We start from the raw sequence: 23,708 nt of genomic DNA on the forward strand, positions 1-23,708 counted from the left end.
GTTTATTTTTTAAAATAAAATAGGGGTGCCTGGGGTGGTTCAGTTGGTTAAGTGTCTGCTTTTGGCTCAGGTCATGGGTCCTGGGATCGAGCCCTGATTGGGGCTTCCTGCTTAGTAGGGAGTCTGCTTCTCCCTCTGCCTCTCCCACTCCTGCTCGTGCTCACTCTCTCTCCCTCAAATGAATAAATAAAATCTTAAAAAAATAAAAATTAACAATAAATAAGTAAAAATAAACAAGCCATATTTTTTTTTTAAAGATTTTACTTATTTACTTGACAGAGATCCCAAGTAGGCAGAGAGGCAGGCAGAGAGAGAGGAGGAAGCAGGCTCCCTGCTGAGCAGAGAGCCCCATGCGGGGTTCAATCCCAGGACCCCAGGACCATGACCTGAGCCGAAGGCAGAGGCTTTAACCTACTGAGCCACCCAGGTGCCCCATAAACAAGCCATAAAAATTTTAAAAAGACTAGGAGCTGTTGCGACTAATGAAAAAGGATAAATGATAATACCTCACATTCACCTTTACTATTCATTAAGGCTGGAGTTCGAAAAACATGGTAATAAGGCAACGATCACATAGTTAAATATAGGCTGTTTTCATCTATTCAAACAAACAAAAACAAACAACTGTAATACATTTTGAGAAATTACACCTAAAGCTGATTAAGCTTTTATGAGTGGGGAGCTGTACAACTATCCGGCAACTATATAGCAAGTCAGGGTGCAGCCTCTGAGACCACAAAGGATGTTTTGCTTTGTTTAACCCTTTCTAGCTGTGTGACCTTGATCACGGTCAATGATCTCTCTTTGTCACAAATTCATCATCTGTAAAATTGGGATGGCAATAGTCTCTACTTCATAGGGTTGTAGTTGGAATGATTGCTTGAAGTGTTTCTGGCGTATAAATCCGTAAAGAGTAGGACCCATGGCATTCCTACTACCACCAGCACGGCCACTACTCCTTCTGCTTCCACTGTAGCAACTGTGAGAAACCTATTAAACTGCAAGTGTTCTTGAGAGTCGACTAGTAACATCTACTGTTTAGCCCACTTATTGACATGTTTTTTCATCAAGTGCAATATCAATAATTTCCTGTCTTTCATACCATTTCTAAATAAGACATCTAATCAATACTTTTCAATCTATTCTCTTGCTAAAGGGTTGGTTACTTAGAAAGTAAAAAACCTAAAAGGCAAAACCAGTTGCCATAACAATGGACATTATCATTCATGCAAGTATGATTTTGAATTTTGTCTTTTTTTCCTACTACTTTTGATTTTAAAAGTCTAAGCAAAGAGATCTACCATGTTTCTTAAATAGTTCAGTGAAAGTTACCATTTTAAATTTGTGGTCCATAATACTCATCCCCTCAGACTTCCAAGACCAGTGGATTGGGGAAAGAGAAGGAAAATAGAACATTTGTGTCTCAACCACCCCCTCATATCAGTCCAGAATCCTCTTGTACATTAACAGGTCTATTGAAACATTTTCTCTAGTTCAAATGCAAATCTTATGATCAAAAATAAACATCGAAATACTTATCTTGGCAACTCAACCCACAGCTTGCCTTTCCAGGTACTTTTTTTTTTCCCATTATTGTTCTCTACTCCCAAAACAGCTCTTCTGCTACTTCACTTTCTAACCTCACTTCACCCACATATTTTTCTCTCCACTTAAAATGTTCTCCTTTCTCTAGCTCTAACTATAAAAATACTATCCACCTTCTGAAGCCTGGGTCAAAGGCGTATGTTGCACAACGTCTGCCTTGATCTATTCTTCCCCTTGCTACCACAGTGTGAAGTACTTCACTTAACAACTAATTCCCATCTGCTCAGTTTCCATTGAGGTTATTTTTCACCCCTTGGTATGCATGTGACTTAACATGTATATTAATTATTTATTAAATCCTGCTCCCCAAATCCAATAAATATAGTAACATAGCAGAAAAGCAGATCAGCACAATGTTGTAAGAAATAACAGGATAAAGAAAATCCCTGCAGATTAGTTCATGAAAGGAAACCTGGAAAGTTGACGTAGTCCTCAAATCAGAAAGTATAGGGGTACTGCTATCTCTTTCAGGTGAAATAACCCACTTTTGGTAGCCCTTAGCATCAGGGATAGGAAATAAAGCATTACTACATTCATAGTTGCATACCAGTTTCCAGATACTCTACTGATTTGCTCCAGTAAAGAAATCCTACCTAGAATAGCAACTGAAACTAGCATTGTCAGTGGTTATGTATATATAATCCACTGTCACTCTCCAAAATCCATTTGACTTCTTTGCAAGACAAACTGGCAAGTTAGCAGGCATGCATCTTTCAACTGTGATGAAAACACAAATACATGCAATCTTACTTGAGATGCAGTATTTATTTTCTTTGCTATTTTGGTAGAGAGAAGAAGTTCTAGGGTCTAGGGCATTTTTTTTTTTTTTTTTTGCACTCATCCTACCATAATGGCTCTCATGTCATTTTACTAGGAATAAATGTAGTTATTTTTCCAGCATTTGGAAACTGAGGTTTAACACTGAGATTCAACCTTTTTCAGAGCCAGAACACAGAAGTAATATCAGGTGTGTTTTTCGTTCACTCTGTGTGTCTCATCCTGTGATTTGCTCAAGTATCAATATACTAGACTTTTCCTTTTTCCATATAACTTTCACAACCTATCCCTTAAACACATCACAACATAACATGATTTCTCTTTCTTTTTTTTTTTGTTTTTTTTTTCCCATTTTATTTATTTTTTTCAGCGTAACAGTATTCATTCTTTTTGCACAACACCCAGTGCTCCATGCAAAACGTGCCCTCCCCATTACCCACCACCTGTTCCCCCAACCTCCCACCCCTGACCCTTCAAAACCCTCAGGTTGTTTTTCAGAGTCCATAGTCTCTTATGGTTCGCCTCCCCTCCCCAATGTACATAGCCCATTAGATGTAGTTATACAAATATATTAATCCTTACTTACTAACTATATATATATTAGTTAGTATTATATACTAACTAGTATTAGTTATACAATAATTGATTATATTATTATAATTATGAAAATTATAAAATATATTTAATATTTAATATTTAAATATAAAATACATTATTATAATTATTATACTATTAATTATATACTAACTAGTATTAGTGTGTGTATATATAATATAACCATATATAGTTGTGTGTATATATATACATATGTATATATATAGAGAGAGAGAGTTTGATTTTATTTTGCCCAAACATAACATAGCGACCCAGCACATATCATGATGAAGATAAACTAAAAATTTCAACTGGTTACTATGAAACATACACTCTGCTAAGTACTTCATATACATTATGATCTTAATTTCAGTATACTGCTACTACTTGCTGATGCTCATATACCATTTCTATATTCCAGGCACTGTAACATATATTAACTTATTTAATTCTGCCAAGAATCCTTTGAAGTACATATATGTTATTATCATCACTAGTTATATAATTATGAAGAAGTAATACATAATATATACCTAAGAGAAAGTTCTAGTAACTTGCCCAAAGTCACTCAACTTTTAGCTAGTCGAATTGAGATTTAAACTAATGCAGTATAGACAGAAAGGCAAGACTCAAAACCAATACATTATACTGGCTCTCAATCCTACATCTAGCTTTTTTAATGTATTGCTGTTCTTATAATTATATGACCCTCAATTTATTTGTCATGAACTTTCTTATACAACAGTTGATCTAAAGATGTTTTTTATTCTAATGAACATAAAATTCCTTGAAAGATTCCTGCCTCACATTGAGGTCTTTCATCCATTTTGAGTTTATCTTTCTGTATGGTGTGAGAGAATGGTCAAATTTCATTTTTATATACATAGCTGTTCAATTTTCCCAGCACCACTTATTGAAAAGACTGCTTTTTTCCACTATATATTTTTTCGTGCTTTGTCGAAGATTATTTGACCATAGAGTTGAGAGTCCGTATCTGGGCTCTCTACTCTGTTTCATTGGTCTATGTGTCTGTTTTTGTGCCAGTACCATGCTGTCTTGGTGATCACAGCTTTGTAGTAAAGCTGGAGGTCAGGCAACATGATGCCCCCAACTTTTTTTCTCTATTTCAACATTTCCTTAGCGATACAGGATCTTTTCTGGTTCCAAACAAATTTTAGGATCATTTGTTACAGTATTTGGAAAAATGTCAGTGGAATTTTGATTGGGATGGCATTGAAAGTATAGATTGCTCTGGGCAGTATAGACATTTTAACAATGTTTATTCTTCTGATCCATGAGCATGGAATGTTCTTCCATCTTTTTGTGTCTTCTTCAATTTCTTTCATGAGTGTTCTGTATTTCCTCGAATATAGATCCTTCACTTCTTTGGTTAGGTTTACTCCAAAGTATCTTGATCTTGTGGAAAGAGTCAAGACGACCTTCAACAGACAAATGGATAAGGAAGATATTGTCCATATATATACAATGGAATATTTCAAAGCCATCAGAAAGGATGAATACCCAACTTTTGTATCAACACGGAGGACTGGAGGAGATTGTGCTGAGTGAAATAAGTCAAGCAGAGAAAGTCAATTATCATGTGGTTTCATTTACTTGTGGAGCCTAAGGAATAACATGGAGGGCATTAGGAGAAGGAAAGGAAAAGTGAATTGGGATAAATTGGAGAGGGAGACAAAGCATGAGAGACTGTGGACTCTGAGAAATAAACTGAGGGTTTTGGAGGAGAGGGAAGTGGAGGGATGGGTGAGCCTGGTAGTAGATATTAATGAGGGCATGTATTGCATGGAGCACTGGGTGGAGTGCATAAACAATGAATCTTTGAACCCTGAAAAAAATAAAATTAAGATACTAAATTTTTTTTAAAAAATAAAATTCCTTGAAAACATGGCATATGATGTTTATTTTTGTATTCTCAAATTAACACAGCACCATTATATTAAGGTGCTCAGTAATTATGGTTTTTAAATTGATTAGCCACTTGTGCTCACATTGGGAAAATATTGCAAAGTAGGGACTGGCATTGAGATGGATTCTCCCTATAGAGAATAAAAGATTGCATCATGGGAGCAATCATCTCTGAAAGTTACCAAGTTTTGCTGAAGTTTGGTCAGTAAATCCCAACTTACCAACAAGAGACTCCCCAAAAGTATCACAGTTTAATAGTTGCAACAATATAACAGTGTCAATATGTGAACCAGAAATCAACAACCTCATTATTTTTGCCATTATAACCAAATTAGACTCCCTGGGGATTCAATTAAGTGTTTGATCACTAATGATAATTTCTGAAAAGAGAAAATCTATCTTAAGTCTGCCTACCCCAAAGTACCTATACAATAAAAAAGTAATATTTGAATTAATTCAGTTATGTTATAGGATTTGAGTAAAAGACTCAAAGAGCAAAAATTTACATTTATTTAAATATACGTTTCATACCACGTTTAACCCAATCTCAAGATGTAATTTTTTTCTATAATTTTAGTTATAATTGTTATTTCTAATATTAATATTATTAATATTAATACATTATTACTTTATCTTATATACACTTATTGCCAGAGATGGTATCTATAAATACTTGATTGCTATCATCACCTCCTCTAAAGGATGAAATTAAAGAATGTCTATAGCATCCCAAGCATCTTTTATAGGTATGACCTACCAAGACTAATATGAGGATGGAAAATACAAGTGCTTAAACATTACATTACATTAACCTAAATGAAGTCTTGTGTAATAATAATTTTTAACTTATAAACTGTTCTGCTTTTAAAAGTTCCAACTAAATAATATATTCTTAGCATTGACATTAGCAATTTATAAGAGATTCAGAGAAACTAGACAGACTTCTATTTTAAGACGGATTTAAAAGTATGTTAGAAGTGTGTGCTGAATGAACCTCCTACATGCAGAATTTTTTAATAACATCTCAAAACAGAAATGATGCTTTTTATCCTTTGAAGCACAAAAATTTAACTCACAGCTTCTCTAGACACTAATAGGTTAGCATAGCCAATATGATCTTTTGATCAAAATGAAGGAAGGGCTGTATTTTGGGCTCAGCCCCTGACTGTGGAGTGAATTAGACAAAATTCTGATGGTATTTGAGCTTTCCTTTCTCTAACTGTATATACAATTAGCAAGGCATGCTGAGAACCTTGGGTGAAAGGAAAAAATAGGTGTCATTATTCTTATTTCCTGTGTCAGTGCACTTACTAGGATAGTAAAATGGAAGGACATTGATTTGGGAATCAGTAAACCTGTGTCTTAGCTCTGGCTTTATACCCTAACTTGTCCTGACAATCTCTCTGAGCATTAGTTTCTTAATATATAAGATGGATTTATTAGTCCCTGATCTATCTTATAATTATCACTTTTAGGATAAAATTCAGATTAAATTTTGTGTAACTACATAAATTTTCTCCCTTACATATAATCTGTATTAAACACACACACAAATAAAGATGTATATACATACATATCTCTATGTATGTATGCGTGTATATTCATATACATATATGTGTACATATATAATCTATGTGTTTTATGAAGACATTTATCTCATCTGATCTATGAAAATTCATTGGATGCCTTATATAAGTCTGATTCTATGTTAGGCTTTACCTACACAGAGAATAAAGACTCTGACTTTAGGGGTGCCTGGGTGGCTCAGTGGGTTAAAGCCTCTGTCTTCGGCTCAGGTTGTGATCCCAGGATCCTGGGATCTAGCCCTGCAGCGGGCTCTCTGCCCAGCAGGGAGCCTGCCTCCCTTCCTCTCTTTCTGCCTACCTCTCTGCCTACCTGTAATTCCTGTCTGTCAAATAAATAAATAAAATCTTAAAAAAAAAAAAAGACTCTGCCTTTAGAAGGTACTATTCTGGTTAAGTTAGAACATTTAAAACAAATAATAAAGACCAAAATGTTTCAAGGTCTATGACAGAATTGTGTATAGACTAAAGAAAGGCACAAAAGAAAAAACTAAATTCATCATTTGATGGGTCTGTGCTGGACATCATCCAAGACCTCTTAAACCGTAGTTATGAAAAGGACCTTGTAACAAGACTGTCTTATCTGTACAGCAAACACACAAAATAGAGACTCCAGTTGACTATAACTCACATCTAATGACTGTCCACTCTCTCTTATTTCTTCACTGAATCTAGAGCCTACTTTCATCTTAATTACCTGTACATATTTGTTTATATATTTATATACATTATATATATATTTATATACACTATGTTTATATATTTATATATTTATTTTTCCCAATTGCCAAGTCAGTTGCTAGGACACAGGAAAAGGTCCTTAGTCATCCTCAGCACCGAGCAGAGTGTATGAGTGAATGCAAAAATGAATATATATTATTTATGACTGTAGAAATACACAGATTAAACAGGAACAATTAAGACAGGAATCTTCATTATGTAATTTTTAACGTAGTATTGATCAACTAAGAGAAATCTTTTGTGCCTTAAATGTTTTCCAAAACTGTTAGAAAAATTAAATCTCTGTGTGTGAGCAAGCATTTGTGTGCCTGTGTGTGTATGTGTACATGTGCGTGCATGCATAAATGAGCAGATTAATTTGTAATATAAACTGGAAATAATATGGGCTTTGAAATCAAATAGAATAGGGATGGAGTCCAAGTGATAAACTACTTTGAATGAGAGCTCTCAGAACTTACTCTGTCTTGGGATTTAATGAAACCAAAATCAGAAATCAGAAACTTTTGTTGTCTCACTCATAAGGCTTAGCCATGACAGTCTAAGAGTGCTGAAATATTGCCCATTGCAATAGAAATAATTTACCTTTCATTAAGTTTTATAAATGAAAGCCTTTAGCACTATTTTTCTCCAACTGCTGGTCTTTGGACTTTTTCACTGCCAAAGCAAAGGTAGCAGTAAATCTGATTGCAGTATTCACATATCCTTAAGTGGGGCTCTTTGTAAACTTAAGACGTCACATTACAAAATGTGCATGACTTCCTATTAGAAAGTATGGTCATACAATGAAAAAACTAAAGGGGGATCTAATTCTCAAAATGCTATCTGTGGTATGTTCATACATACAAGTGCCAAGGGAAGCCCTACTTGGAACTAAAAAAGTTCCAAGTGCAGAAATTGCAAAGAATATGATTCAATTCCATCCAGATACCTAAAATTTTCCCTGGCAACACTATCTAGATTGGTCACATCCTTCTGTGGAGTTCTTCCAACTCTTCATGTCCATACTCTTTTACGAATGAGCCTAAAAACATATAATCAATTGCTCCTCACAATCCCAATGCAGCTCTTCCTGCCCACGGGTCCTGTCTCTGTGCTTTAATGAAAACATATAATGAATGAGCCTTGGGTATGCAGTTATGCAGCCTGCCTCTATAAACAGATTATAAATTCTTTGAGGGAAAGTGCCACAAAACACTCCATATAAAGGATCTTTCTTGCATCCAAACATTTGTTGATAATGACGTTGAGTCATGTTGAAAAAAAAATCTCACAAGTTTTCTTCTCAAAATTAGTTTCCTCTAAACTAAATTTGCGTTAGTATCCCCAAAGCACTGAGCTATATATTTGGAACTCAGAGAGCTAGAATGTATATTCCTTTCTCTAAAGAAACCATAATTTAATTAGGAAGATGGAAAACTTCATAAAAAAGTGTATTCAAAGTAACATATAATTGTGAAATTATGGCTTTAAAAGTAAATTAAACCTAAAACGGAAAATGTGTATTAAAAAGATGTATGTGGAATTTACGAATGTGAACTTTTTCTTTTTATAACATAGAAATTTGAGGATATTTTAGTTTCACTGAATCCTTAGCTAAGAAAGTGTTTTTTGATATCAAAGTGGAAAATTTCACTCATTCAGTTTAGAACAGAACATTAAAAGATAAATGATCTTAGAGACAGGAATTCAGCAACTATCAGATCTGATAAATTACTCTACCTACAGATATAATAATTAATCTTATTTTTGTGAATCTCATAGGTATAGAATTATGAATACTTTATTTAAAATATATGTTATTTAAATGTAATATTAATATCTGAAATCTAGTTAATTGTGGCTCTCTGCCACTGTAAAAGTTAACATGCTAGTAAAAAATGTACAGGACTATGAAATTTAAATTATGAAGCTCTAATCTCCTGAGTTACTAGGAAGTTTAGTAATTATGTCCTAGAACCATATTTTAAATTCTAAACTTTTAGATTATATTATCAGGATTATATTATCAGGATTATAAACCAAATGGCTGCCAATAACATAACAATGCCCAGTTGAAAAGATTCCTGAAGATGTATGGAAGATTCATGGGTGGAACTAACTCTAGCTAAACTGTGAGGTCCAAAAAGTCTGTTGTTCTTTAGCCTATTCTTAAATGTTGTCCCAGAAAATTCTCACCTCCAGTATAATGTGTATTATTTCCCTGTCATAGGCAGATATAACTGAGAAAGGAGCAGATAATTAGTTTGACTAGAACCATGGACACCAAACTGAGTAGTTTGGATTTATCCTAGAGCCCAATGGATTTTTTTTAAACTATAGTGTCTTGATATGCTATTATATCAGTAATTGATGACACAAATTATTCCTTTTAATAAAAAAAGCCTTATTCTTCTACTTTCTCTCTTTTTTTTTTTTTAAAGATTTTATTTATTTGACAGAGAGAGAGATCACAAGTAGGCAGAGAGGCAGGCAGAGAGAGAGGAGGAAGCAGGCTCCCCGCGGAGCAAAGAGCCCGATGCGGGGCTCGATCCCAGGACCCTGAGATCATGACCTGAGCTGAAGGCTCGATCCCAGGACCCTGAGATCATGACCTGAGCTGAAGGCAGCGGCTTAATCCACTGAGCCACCCAGGCGCCCCAATCTTCTACTTTCTCTTTTAGTCCCTTGCATTTCAATGTTTTTTTGAGTGAGTGGGAAGAAAAACAGAAGAGCAAATAACTAATGAGACTGAAGCTAACTGTTCACAAGCTAATTCCATATGAATATGTACATTAAGACATTTTTTTTTAAAATTCTGAGAAGCACTCCCTCAGCCTCTGCCCCTTGTACTCTCACATTCCCACTCTCTCTAAAAAATAAACAAAATCTTTTTTAAAAATCTGCCAATACAGGGCACCTGGGCGGCTCAGTGGGTTAAGCTTCTGCCTTCCACTCACGTCATGATCTCAGGGTCCTGGGATCTAGCCCCACATCGGGCTCTCTGCTCAGCAGGGAGCCTGCTTCCCCCTCTCTCTCTGCCTGCCTTTCTGACTACTTGTGATCTCTCTCTCTCGCTCTGTCAAATAAATAAATAAAATATTTTTAAAAAATTCTGCCAATACAGTGGAGGGTCCGTGAGAGGAGAGCAACATTAAAATAAGGGAATTTAGGGAAAAAAAAGATATTGTCAAAATCCAGTTGAAAGATGAAGGCCTGAGCCAGACAGTATGAGTAAAAACTGACAGATTCAAAACTGATTCATTTGTCAGTCATTTTTCTAAGCTCTAGGTCAATCCTGAAAATAACTTAAAAAAACAAAATAATACAAGTTTCATAAGTAACTATTTGCACATATCTTATTTACTAACCAAGGATTGCACAGAACCACTTTTTTAAAACTGTTCTTTGCAGCTCCAGCCTCATTTGTCTCTTTGCTACTATTTCAATAACATCCTCTTCTGTCCTAGGCTTTGATCTCTAGAGCATAAAAATAGAAACTCAGTTTTCTACTTAAGAAAGGCAGCTAATTAATAGAATCAAAGTACTATAGCCCAAACTGATTCTAATAAATGAAATCTATCGAGTCACAAAAATGTTGATGTTTCATAGATCATGGCAAAGAAACTTCAGTTGACTATAAGTTCACAACCAGAACAACATGGCAAAACTGGTAAATATTTAGGTTTCCATGAATAGATTTCTGCTTATTAATGTCTGCATTGAAGACTCAAACAAATAGAACCCTGAAAGTCTTTTTCAAGGGGGCCATCTTGCCAACCTTCCACCAAACGGTTGCATGTCTTCTATCTGAACCATTAGATAATGGCTGACAAGTCTTCACTGAAGAACTTATATTTGTCTAACATGTAATTCTTTGTTTCTAACAAATTGAGTTTTAAAATAGTTATTATGTATATGTGATAGTTACTATGAATTATCTTCTACTTCTTGGTTTGTCACTGAATAATTGGTCTTCTAAGTACAATCATGAATAGTGAATTTTTTTGCTTATACTATTTTAAGATAAATTTGAAGGCTTTGGTGAGGTTTTTATTCAACTGTTGCTCTTTCTGCTTTTAAAATCATATTTTAACTTTAAAGAATAATAAGTTTGTGTCCTATAGTGATTAATTTGATTACATAGCAACATAACAGACATGTCTCATTTTTAATCAGTTTTAAATCATGGGGCAAACTGAAAACAAAACTCTATCTTTTCATCCCACTATTTTTTCTTTACTATTGGGAGTAGTTTTCACTTGATACTGGATGAAACTTTTGTTAGTTTTAGATAATTATAGGTTGTATAGTCTATTTATGTCACAAACATGACGGTCTTGTGTCAGAAATCACACTGTTCAGTCCCCAGTAACCAAAACCCCGACCTTGACTTTTCCTACCTTCTCTCTGGGTAATGGGTATAGGAAACCAGTCTTTCTGTCTCACTCACCTCATCCTGTACTCACCTGTTCCTGTAAATACCACTCCTAAATTAACAGGAGTGGAGGCCAAAAGGGGGGAAGGGAAGTTCTTACTTAGAGAGGTAGCATCACAAGACGGCATTGCAGGAACTTTGCCTGGGAGACATTTAAAACTTCTGTGGACTTCTTGGAGGCTAGCCTCCTCTGTCTGCAGTAACTGTGGGTACCCATGCATCTCCCTGCATCTCCCTCACCTCGAATTCCTCAGGTATCTACTTTATACAGAGACTACCAATTAAGAGTCTTGTGGTCTATCCTGGAAATAGAGCTCAACAGAATTCAAAACAGCTCTAGGATGGCTCCATCCTTGTCATCTCCACCTGGTCTAAAAAAAAATCTTGGGGCACCTGGGTGACTCAGTGGGTTAAAGCCTCTGTCTTCGGCTCAGGTCATAATCCCAGGGTCCTGGGATGGAGCCCTGCATCCAGCTCTCCATTCAGCAGGGAGTCTGCTTCCCCATCTCTCTCTCTCTCTCTCTCTCTCTCTCTCTGCCTTCCTCTCTGCCTACTTGTGATCTCTGACTGTCAAATAAATAAAGAAAATCTTTTAAAAAAAATAAAGAAAAATCTTGTGATTTTTTTTTTTTTTTTTGCCCTACCACAGGTGAGAACGCAGTTATTTCACAAATGAACCCTCTTCTTTCTCTCAAACCCACCATCTCAGAGAACCGTGAACTTGCCCTGAAGAATGTCAGAGCATTTGTCAGATGGCAGACAAATTATAAGGGAATATCCAAGCTCTCCAAAACTTCCAGTGAAGCTCCCCTTTTTAGGTTTCAGGCAAAGGAAGGGGAAGTCCCATTCCTCATCATGGAATGGGTCATGGAACTAAGAATCCAGAACCAGCTTTTGACGGAAATCTCTGCACAAATATTCTCTTCCTACTCTGCACTTTTTTCCCCCCAATCCTTTCATTGTGGGTTTAAGAACCTTCTAACCAGTTATTTTTCTTGGATAATTTGCATTTCGATCTGGCATCTTACTTTAGAATTGTATATCTGTGGAATAACAGTGCTTCCAATTTTCAAGTGCTGTTATGTTAATATTGGTCATTTTGATAATAACATACCAGTTAAATTTCTGCTAATTAACAAATGAAAATAAAGATCATCCTTTATTATGCAGACAAATTGTTCTCCTCCAAATTCTACACATATAAGTCCTTTTGTAAAGAAATGAGTACATATTTAAAGCATGCATTCTATAGTTTTATTCAGATTTAAGAAAGATGTATCTTTTACTCTCTGCTTCCTCTTCCTCCATCCAAACCAGTAATCGATATGCAGATGCTAGATTTACAGACTCTCTTAGGATGACAAATCAATAAAGAACCCCACTGAAAAATGCTTGCCTGGAGGAGGAGAATATAAACTTTTTTCTTAATCTCTATAAGGCTTTGCTCCCAGGACCAAGCACTTCTCGTTCAGTGTTAATAGTACTGAATTTTCTTACTGCTTTTTCATGTCCAAGGCACTCTTCAAATATGTACTTAATTAAGCCTCTCTCTTAACAGAGGTGGCCCTGGTCTCATCCCCCAGCCTCTCTTTTCTATCTCCTGTGTGGAGAGTTCTCTTTGAAGTCATGCAGGAGAGATGTGCAGGGATGAAGGGATGAGAACAGAGCCAAGGGCGCTTGTAATGAACTTTTGATGGAAAAGAAGTTTAGATTAATGCAGCTCTTCTAGCTACCCTCTATTTGGAATTCTTGTAAGTGGAAATACTAAATTATAGTAAGATAATGAGTCAGATTTTATATTAGCTCTGAAAGTCTTGCCCTCTAAATGCATTTGTGGACATCCTATGGATTCCTGAGGATTTAGAACTCTGCAGATTTCCAGTTTTAGAAGACTTACTTATTTTGTATTATGCCTGGCTCTTTATGTTTATCTCTTATGATTGTTTTGAAGTTCACAGCTGGAACTTGACTTATTAAAAGTTATCTGTTTGAATATTTCTTGGATTGATTCCTGAAGGAAGTCCATGGTGATTTGTAACTTTGCATATTATCCCTAACTGCACTTTTGGAAATAGATGTTGATCATTTGAGAAAGTGTTTCCTAACTGCTTACAATACACAGGCAATTTCAATAGTAGAATTAAATCTAATGTTACTATACAGTAGCTGCCAAATAATTCATTTTAATTTCTTATCTGTGCTTATCTCAGTCACTTCCCAGAAAATTATTTTCTTAGATTGCTTATTTAAAGGTTTACAAAAAGATCCAGCAAATATATACAACATAAATAACTTAATGGTCATAAGTTTCATAATTATAGTAACTTTTTCTTCATTGTAATCTTGTTCAGGCATGCTGAATCTTCTTTGGAACATTAAATTTCATAGCTTGGCTCATGTTGTATTATGGCAAATATTATTTTGATTTTTTCATGCATTCCAGGCAGGATATAGAGGTAAAGTAGGATCCACATCGCATTCTTGATTTCCAATTTACCTGAGCTTATTAAAAGAACTGTTGGGAGTCATTTAAAAAAAAAATCCTTATGTTGTTTTCCAGGTCACAGACACTCTACTCAGCAGTAAAATTGTCCTTCCTAGTTTCTACAAGATACGGATTGCATTTCTCATGATATTTTAATAGGTTTATACTTAGAAGTGTTAAAGTTCATATTTTTGGAGATTTTTACAGAAAAATAGTTTGTGTATTTCTAGTATTTTACACAATTTATAATATGCATTGATCAAGAGAGACCTCAGATTTTCTTCCATTTGCTAAATTATTTTCTGTTATTTAATTATATCTATAAGATATTTCATCTAAATTCAGACTTCTTCAATTTTTTATGCAATCATTCCAGCCCTTTTTTTTGTATATGCAATTAAAAATAAAGTTATAACAGTTAATGAGATTTTATTAAATTTTATTTATTTATTGGTCACCTGAGTGGCTCAGGCAGTTAAGTGACAACTCTTATTTTCAGCTCAGGTCAGGATCCCAAAGTCCTGGGATCCAGCTCCACCTCAGGCTCCCTGCTCAGTGGGGAATCTGTTTCTCCCTCTCTCTGTCTGCCCTCCCCCTGCTCTCTCATTCTCTTTCTACTAAATAAATAAATCTTTCTAAAATTTTTATTTGTTTTTGTTTTACTTAGTTAAAGGTAATTACATCTTAACTGTACCAGTCAAACCTCACAAAATAATACTTCATAACAACTGAATTTTGCATGAAAAATAATATAAAGGAAATAAACTATTACACTGAGCAAGCCCCTTGTTTAAATTTATTTTAGATGATAACCCTTTGCCAGCAGTTATAAAATCTGCATACCTGATTCACACAGCATCCAATACTAAACAAAATAAAGACAAAGTTCTGTATATTTTAATTTAGGCTCTCAGTAAAACTATTGATACTTTTGATCTGCACTTTGATATCACTCAAATGCTATTTATTATTATATAATAATTAGTTAAATACCATATGCATATCACCAAAACTGAATGTGAATCCCCCACCAAAGACTTAGCACCTATCATCCTCCTTGCCTACACTTTTCTCCTAGTTCTCCAATGACTGCCTCTACTACCATGTAGATCTCAGCTTTGTAGGACCTTAGCAGAGAAGAATTTGGGGGAATCCTATGTAAAGAATCCTCATCCTGGGTCACTCCCTATTATAGCACCCACATGTATCTCCTTCACAGTATTTATCAATATCTGAATGTTTTTATTTGTTTACTCATGTATTTTTCTGTCTTTGTCAATTGAAATACAAGCTCCATGAGGACAGCAACTTTGTCTCTTTGGTTCATCATTGAATCTCTGGTTAATAGAATAGTGCCTGAGTTACAGTAAACTCTCAATAAGTATCTATTCACTCATTCATTTAATACACACCTGTTGAATAAATACATACATCATTAAATGAACTCCATACCAGTCCATTTAAAGTCAGGGAAGGGATAGTCCATATAGCTGCCCAAAGCAAAGTGGAATTGATGGATAATGTCAAGATTTTGAAGACTGGAGGTCATTTAGAGCCTCTAGGGTACTTGCAGCAGAGATCATGATAAGTACCAAGTCTCTTTTTGGCTTTTCTCTTTTAGTATCAGTGTTAGAGAGCAGCACTGTGTAGAGCTGGAATTCCCTGTGTCCTATTGAATGGAATTCACTTGTACACAGCACCTGATGATGGCTCAAGGTCCTAAATATGTTCACTTCAACTTGGCCTGAAATTCTATCCAACAGTCACTACTTGTCTTTATATGACAACTACCAAAATGAATGCATTTCCTCTATTACAATTCATCTTTCAGTAGATTAAAATTAAATGTTCTGAGGTTCTTTTTTTTTTTTTTTTTAAGATTTTTCATTTATCTACTTGACAGAGAGAGAAAGAGATTGCAAGTAGGCAGAGAGGCAGGCAGAGAGAGGGGGGGAAAGCAGGATCCCCGCCAAGCAGAGAGCCTGATGTGGGGCTCGATCCCAGGATCCTGAGACCATGACCTAAGCCAAAGGCAGAGGCCCAACGCTCTGATCCACCAGGTGCCCCCTGAAGTTCATTTTCAAAGGAAAGTTGCCAGCATCTAAAATAATGAGTTAATAGTTTGGTTTCATTTGGGACCTAGGAGAGCTAAAAGTATGGTGGGGCCCACCTGTATTAGGGAGACAGCTGGTCTAATAAGATACTCATAAAACAGAGGTTTAAAAATACAGATGTAACTTTTTCTTATTAGAATCCCAAAAGTGACCCTGCTGCAGCTCATGGGAAAGGGAAAGTATAAAAAATTCACATACCCAGAACTTTAAGACCCATAGCTAGAAGTGTCGCTTTCACTTCTAGTAACATTCCATTAATGAAAATGTAGCTAACGGACCACATCTAGCTAGCTGTAAGGGAGTCTGAGAAATATGGTCGCTAGCTGGGCAACCACATGCCCAGCAGCAAAGCTAAAATGGAAGAATGGGAGACATACTTTTTGACAGCTAGCTATTTTCTACCATCAGCTAACAGAAACATGACGATGGTGGTCCATGAGGAAAGTATTGGATGAATACTAGGTGTATGTTCAAATAAGAAACAAACACACAAACAAAAAATCAAAAGCTTTCAGGAACACAATGCATTGTTGATGTCTATGTTATATTTGGCTTATATAAATAATCAAATGGCAACTTATGCTGTGGATAACTACTTAAAGCCTTTTCATAACTACAGCAGAGAATCAAATTGAGAAACCCTGCCACAGTGTCATGTACAAAAACATTTTTTGTTTGTTCTGTATAAAGGAGGTGCAAGGCAAGGCATGCTAGAGCAAAAAGTCAACTCCCATATGTGAAGTGTGTTCCTTAATAAATACCATGTCATGAACTGTCATATCTTAAGTCTACTTCTAAATATAACTTTCTGTTACTCTACGAATTCAGTGGCACTTGATCTTTTCAAAAAGGTACCTGCATCCATCTTCTGATTTTTTTTCTGTGACCCTCTCTTAGCTCTCACAGAAGTGGAATATACATATAACTTCAAACATAAAATATTTGGTCATTTAAATTTTTATTCAATTATTTTTACCTTTGTAATATTATTTATATAATATTATTTATGTAATATTATTTAAAACCACAGGGAAGTACTAAATTACAGCTTCTGCATTTCTACAAATATTTGCTGGCCTACTATTTACAAACCCTGTTTTGGGTACAGAGGATAATTTCTTTTTTTAAAATGGATGATGGGGATCCTGCCTCTAGTGAAATAATCTTCAGTCTTATTAGAGGAGAAAGTAAGGAAGGTTTACTTGTGCTAACACGCCAACTAAATAAAAGGAACATTCTCTAGTTTGTAATCCCAAATAGATTTTAAAGTTCCTGAAATTAGATTTCTTGTTATTGACCATCTCTATTTTTTATTAGACAAGAATAAATTTTAAAACATCTATACTGTGTCAGTTTCCCTAGTGTAAGCAGTAAGTTGATTTAATAAGTAGTACATTTTAACCTGCACGTAGTGTATGGGCTATTATTGGGATGCCAACTAGAATACACTTATGTGGCAGACAGATGAGGCATAAATCTCAAAAATCAAAGTATATTAAAAGCTTATGCTTTTATTGTGAAAACTTATAATTCTTCATATTAGAAAATATAGTCAGTCATAGTAGGGAAGTTCATTCTGAAGTTCAAGAAGTCACTCTTAGCACTCCTCGCGCCAGCTCCTGGGCTCTTGTGTGGTTCTTCCGCCAGCGCCACTGTGGCTATCACCCCGAGGAAGATCTTGCCCCTCCAGGCCAGCCAGTGCAGAAACCAGATCCGTGCCAAATTTGGAAGGTCATCAGCGACAAGCATGGCATCGACCCTACCAGCATTTACCACAGTGACAGCAACCCGAAGCTGGAGCAGATCAACACGTACTACAAGGAGACCACCGGTGGCAAGTGCGTGCCCTGCATTGTGCTTGTGGACCTGGAACTGAGCACTATGGTCTCATTGTGCTTATGGACCTGGAACTGAGCACTATGGTCTCCATGTGCTTGGGACCCTTTGGGCAAATCTTCAGGCCAGACGACATGGTTTCCGGTCAGAGTTACTCTGAACAGTGGGCCAAGGGGCACTACACAAGGGTGAAGAGCTGATCAACTGAGCTAGAAGTTGTGAAGAAGTAACATGAAAGCTGTGACTGCCTGCAGGGCTTCCAGCTGACCCACTCCCCGGGTAAGGTGACTGAGCCTGGGATGGGTCCCCTTCTCATCAGCAAGATGGGGGAAGGGTTCCCAGACAGGATCATGAACACATTCAGCGTGGCTCCCTCGACCAACCTGTGGGACAGGGTGATGGAGCCCTGTGATCCCACCATCTCAGCCCACCAGCTCATAGATAACCCAGACTGAAAGCTATTAGATTGATAACAAGGCCCCCTATGACATCTGCTTTGGAACTTTGAAACTGACCACACCTACCCACGGGGACGTCAATCACCTGGTGTCAGCCACCATGAATGGGGTCACCATCTGCCTGCTTTTTCCTGGGCAGCTCCATGCTGACCCACACAAGCTGGCTGTCAATAAGGTCCTCTTCCCCTGACTACAGTTCTGCCCCACTGACCAGCCAGAGCAGCCAACAGTATGTGGCTCTGACAGTCCCAGAGCTCACCCAGCACATGTTCGATTCCAAGAACATTATAGCCGCTACCTGACCGTGCCTGCAATATTCACGGCTGCGTGTCCAGGAAGGAGGTGGATGAGCAGATGCTGAATGTCCAAGACAAGAACAGCAGCTACTTCATTGAGTGGATCCCCAAAACCATGAAGACAGCCGTCTAGGACACACCACCTCGAGGGCTAAATATGTCTGCCACCTTCAGGAGCAACAGCACAGCCATCCAGGAGCTATTCAAGTGCATCTCAGAGTGGTTCAGAAGCTGTGTGAACTCTATTCACTCACCACCTGTTCTCTGATGATCATGTCTCTATATGCACTTGCTCTTTTTCCTGTCTTGAGGCCACATTCTGAACAGACTTGGCCATTAAAGCATTTACATAGTGAGAAAAGAAGTCGGTCTTCTTATCTTCTTAACTTGAAAATAATTTTAATGGCAATTAAACTCCTTTCAAAAGAAATAAAAAAGAATCAGGTTAGAGGAGTCCTCGTTAAAGACCGTCAACGTTAAGATCTCTGGACTTTAGACAGAAGTCAATTTTAAACATCTATAACATATTTTGTTGACTATTGTATTTTTGAATATCTAGAGTGATACTCCTGTAGACATCCATTCCATGTTTTCCTATCTTAAAAACTTCCATATTCTTAAGTCATAGCATTATCTATTTTCCTCCTCAATGTAGATATTCCTTTTAGGCTAATTTTAAGTTCAGTCCAAAACCATCACACACAAAAGCACTACGACATCACAGGTTAATCCAAAAACACTTCATTAACATGACTGTTAGTGTCAAAATGTTCTCTGAAGAAAGACAAGATTGCATGAGCCTGCCTCATTTTGTTCCAAAATATTTGCTGATGGTAAAAAGAAAAAAAAAATGTGACTATGGGGTGCCTGGGTGGCTCAGTTGGTTAAGCGACTGCCTTCCGCTCAGGTCATGATCCCAGAGTCCCGGGATGGAGACCCACATCAGGCTCCCAGCTCCATGGGGAGTCTGCTTCTCCCTCTGACCTCCTCCCCCTCATGCTCTCTCTCTCTCTCTCTTTCTCAAATGAATAAATAAAATGTTAAAAAATATATATATATTAAAGATGTGACTGTTGGGCCCCTGGGTGGCTCAGTGGTTTAAGCCGCAGCCTTCGGCTCAGGTCATGATCTTAGGGTCCTGGGATCGAGTCCCACATCGGGCTCTCTGCTCGGCAGGGAGCCTGCTTCCCTCTCACTCTCTCTGCCTGCCTCTCTGCCTACTTATGATCTCTCTCTGTCAAATAAATAAATAAAATCTTTAAAAAAAAATGTGACTGTCAAGTTAATAACATACTGAAAATGCTGCAGTTAGAATGACCAACTCTGTTGTCCCTGAGTAAAGTGTGGAACCTAGGAGAAGAGCCTAATGAGAGATTTTTGTTATTAACAGAGCGGGAGTGAAGGCTTTAAAGTTCTACTTAGCTTCTTCTATGAGAAGTGCCTATCTAAATACAGAACCACATGGAAACAGATGCCTTGAAATGTTCCAGCCTATCGGACTACATAAATGTATATGGATGCTCTTCTGTCACAAAGACCATCAGTGTAAACAAGTGGTAGTTTACAGACTATATAATCCATTTCCACTAGGAAAAAAGCTCTCCTGGTTATTTTTAGACGGTCTCTTACATAAGGTACTAAAATGTACCCTACAAAATAACTTAACACACATATCAAAATGCTCTTTTATTTCCATGGAGAAAATTAAATCCTCTGGAGTTTGTGACTAAGAATCTCATGTTTCATAGAGTATGTTTTTCCACTTCTAAGTATTTTTTCTCATCCCTACATCCCCACTCTCCCTCAACAGTTAAGACTAAAAACCTGAAGAACTTTTTTATTCTGGCCTTCATTTTATAAGACCATTTCTTTGCACCAAGCTGATAATTAAAAGGTTTTGGTTTTTTTTGTTTGGCGTACTGGGTGATTAGTCCATTGACATGTGTTTCCATAGCCTTCTTTTGTAGTTCTCTATTGCTATGCATCTTTTCTTCTTTATGTTTGTCTGAATTGAACTATATTTACCATCTGCTGTTTCAGGCTCTCAAATGATCTGAAACCTTCAAATTTTGTTAAATCATTCCTCATTATTGCTTTTTTAGTAGTATCTATAAAGTCTATCTGTTTCCCTCCTAAGGATTTCCTTATCTCTATCATTTACATATGCTAGTCACTAAGATACTAGGACACCAAACAACGAGTTTCAAATGCAAAATCCTCAGCTAAACTGATCTTCTATTTTGAAGTAAACTCTCTCTATCACTTTGCCTCTATTCCAAGCTTTGTATTTATTCCCAGGATGCTGATATGAAGTCCTTCAATGACATTTTGATTGTTTTAGTATATTAGATCCTTTGAATTTGTTTTAGCTATTGTCTTATAATTACTTTTCTCCTACAGTATAAAAGTTTTAGTCTTCATGTCTTTTCTTATATTGAGAATAGGTTTCCGTAACTCATTTTTTAAATAAATTCAACATTTGGTAGAAATAAGGCTTTGTTCTGTTTTGTTATTATGTTATTATGGTGTTTGTTTATTATTGGTTATGTTATTATGTTATTATGTTATTATGTTATTATGGTGTTTGTTTGTTTGTTTGTTTGTTTTGCTTTTTTTTAGTAATGGGCATGATATTGCCCTGAAAAAAGGGGGTAGGAGAAAGCTGTCCTGATCTAAGCTTTGGGGACAAGTCAACAACATCTTTTTTTTTTCCCTCACTTTTATCTCAACATATAAAAGGATTTAGAACCTTTCCGTAGCATCTTGGTGTCTATAGGCAATCACGGGTGTAAAACTTCACAAAAGGTGCCAAGTGGGTGGAAAGGGTAACGTACTTTTGTGATAACACACACAGTGATTTCCTAGGTAATAGAATGTACTTCCATTTATAGAGGCTTTGGTTCCTTATAGAGGCTTGGTTCTAATCAGTCATTGACTCCTTCATTCTTTCATTCATTCATTTTTTATAAGACTTCAGTTATCAACTACTGCATAACAAATTCCCCCAAAGTTGGCTCAGTCAGCGATGCAACCGACTTTTGATTTTGGCTCAGGTCTTGATGTCATGGGTAGTGGGACTAAGCCCTATGTCAGGCTCCAGGCTCAGTTGGGGAGTCCTCTTAAAGGTTATCTACCTCTGCCCCTCCCTCCTCAAATAAATAAATAAGTAAATCACTAAAACAATTTTTTTTTTCGAGGAGTGCCTTGGTGGCTCAGTCAGTTAAGAGTCTGCCTTTGGCTCAGGTCATGATTCCAGGGTCCTGGGATCGAGCCCTGCATCTGGCTCTTCACTCAGCAGGGAGCCTGCTTTCCCATCTCTCTCTCTCTCTCTCTGCCTGCCTCTCTGCCTACTCATGATCTCTCTCTCTCTGTCAAATATAAATAATTGTTTAAAAAAATAACACCAGGGGCCCCTGGGTGGCTCAGTGGATTAAGCCGCTGCCTTCGGCTCGGGTCATGATCTCGGGGTCCTGGGATCGAGCCCCGCATCGGGCTCTCTGCTCCATGGGGAGTCTGCTTCCTCCTCTCTGCCTGCCTCTCTGCCTACTTGTGATCTCTCTCTCTGTCAAATAAATGAATAAAATCTTTAAAAAAATAAAAAATAACAGAAAATAACACCAGACACAAGCTGATTTTTCTGGGAAACAGATTTTGAGATACAGCACTTTAATGGAGTAATTTTTTTGGAGAATGTACTCTAGATAAAAAGCCATTGAAAAGAGAATAAAGCAAGACACAGCAGAAGGAAAAGATGAACTGAAAGACTCTCATAACAAAGGCCTCAGTGAGTCTCATGGAAGCTCTGGAGCTGGGATTTCCCCTCTGGTCTGTCTTGAATCCGGGAAGGGAAGGACCAACAAATGCCTTGGTTAGGAGCTTGAGGATTCAGCGTTTAGAATTCTACAATCATCAGAGCTACAATGTATCAGATGTCAAATTTCCTCATGAATTATATCAGGAAATGTTTTTGCAGAAACATTTATATTGCTGCTTCTAGGACTTCAGGCTCCTGCCTCCATATCAGGAGGGTAGTGGAATTTGTTCTAAAAAAACGTTTATTGAGGGCTTAGGAACAAAATGTATGGTACAAATATCATCTCAATCCTGAAAGCCAAGCATTATATTTTTCCTATTTTATAGATGAGGAAATAGATTCTAAGTGTGATCAAGTGAACTGCCAAGGTTCACATAGTTAGCAGGCTTGCATGCAAACCTATGTTTACTGCTCAATGTTTGCATTGTACTCCTTTACAGCCTTTGGGGAGAGGATTTGAATGGGAGGCAGATACAAAGGCTAGAGCGGATCTGATTATGATGCAAGAATCGACAATCCAGGCAAAGGATCAAATAGTGTATTAGGGATCTCTAGAGAATCAGAACCAATAAGAGAAAGAGAGAGAGAGCTATTAAGCAATACTGAAATCTGGGAAGTCCCACAGTTCGCAAACTAGAGGCCAAAGAAAGCCAGTGATATAATTTATTATGAGACTGAAGATCTGAGAAACAGGAGAGATGATACTGTAAATCCCAGTCTGAGGGTAGGAGAAGACGAGATAAGATGTCCCAGCTCAGGTAGTGAGACAGGAAAAGCAAGAACTTCCCATAGACTTCTCTATTATGTACCTTTCCATGGTCTTGTTTCAGTAGCTAGCTATGGTTAGCCTCACAGAACTACCTAATACTTTTGATCTTCCAACCAAAACCATGAGACATTGAGGGCAAGGAGACTCAAAGAATTTTTTTTTAAGATTTTATTTATTTATTTGACAGAGAAAGGGAGCATAGGCAGGGGAAGTGACAGGCAGAGGGAGAGGGAGAAATAGGTTTCCTCGCTGAGCAAGGAACCTGATGTGGGGCTCGAACCAAGAACCCTGGGATC

The 23,708-nt window shown here is 36.9% G+C and overlaps 1 pseudogene; it reads left to right on the forward strand.

The window, feature by feature from the left end:
* Positions 1-19,097, forward strand: part of LOC123940776 — a 159,784-nt pseudogene extending 140,687 nt beyond the window's left edge.
* Positions 19,098-23,708: the final 4,611 nt, after the last annotated feature.

This window comes from Meles meles, chromosome 4 (assembly GCF_922984935.1).
Source record: "Meles meles chromosome 4, mMelMel3.1 paternal haplotype, whole genome shotgun sequence".
Taxonomy (NCBI): Eukaryota; Metazoa; Chordata; class Mammalia; order Carnivora; family Mustelidae; genus Meles; species Meles meles.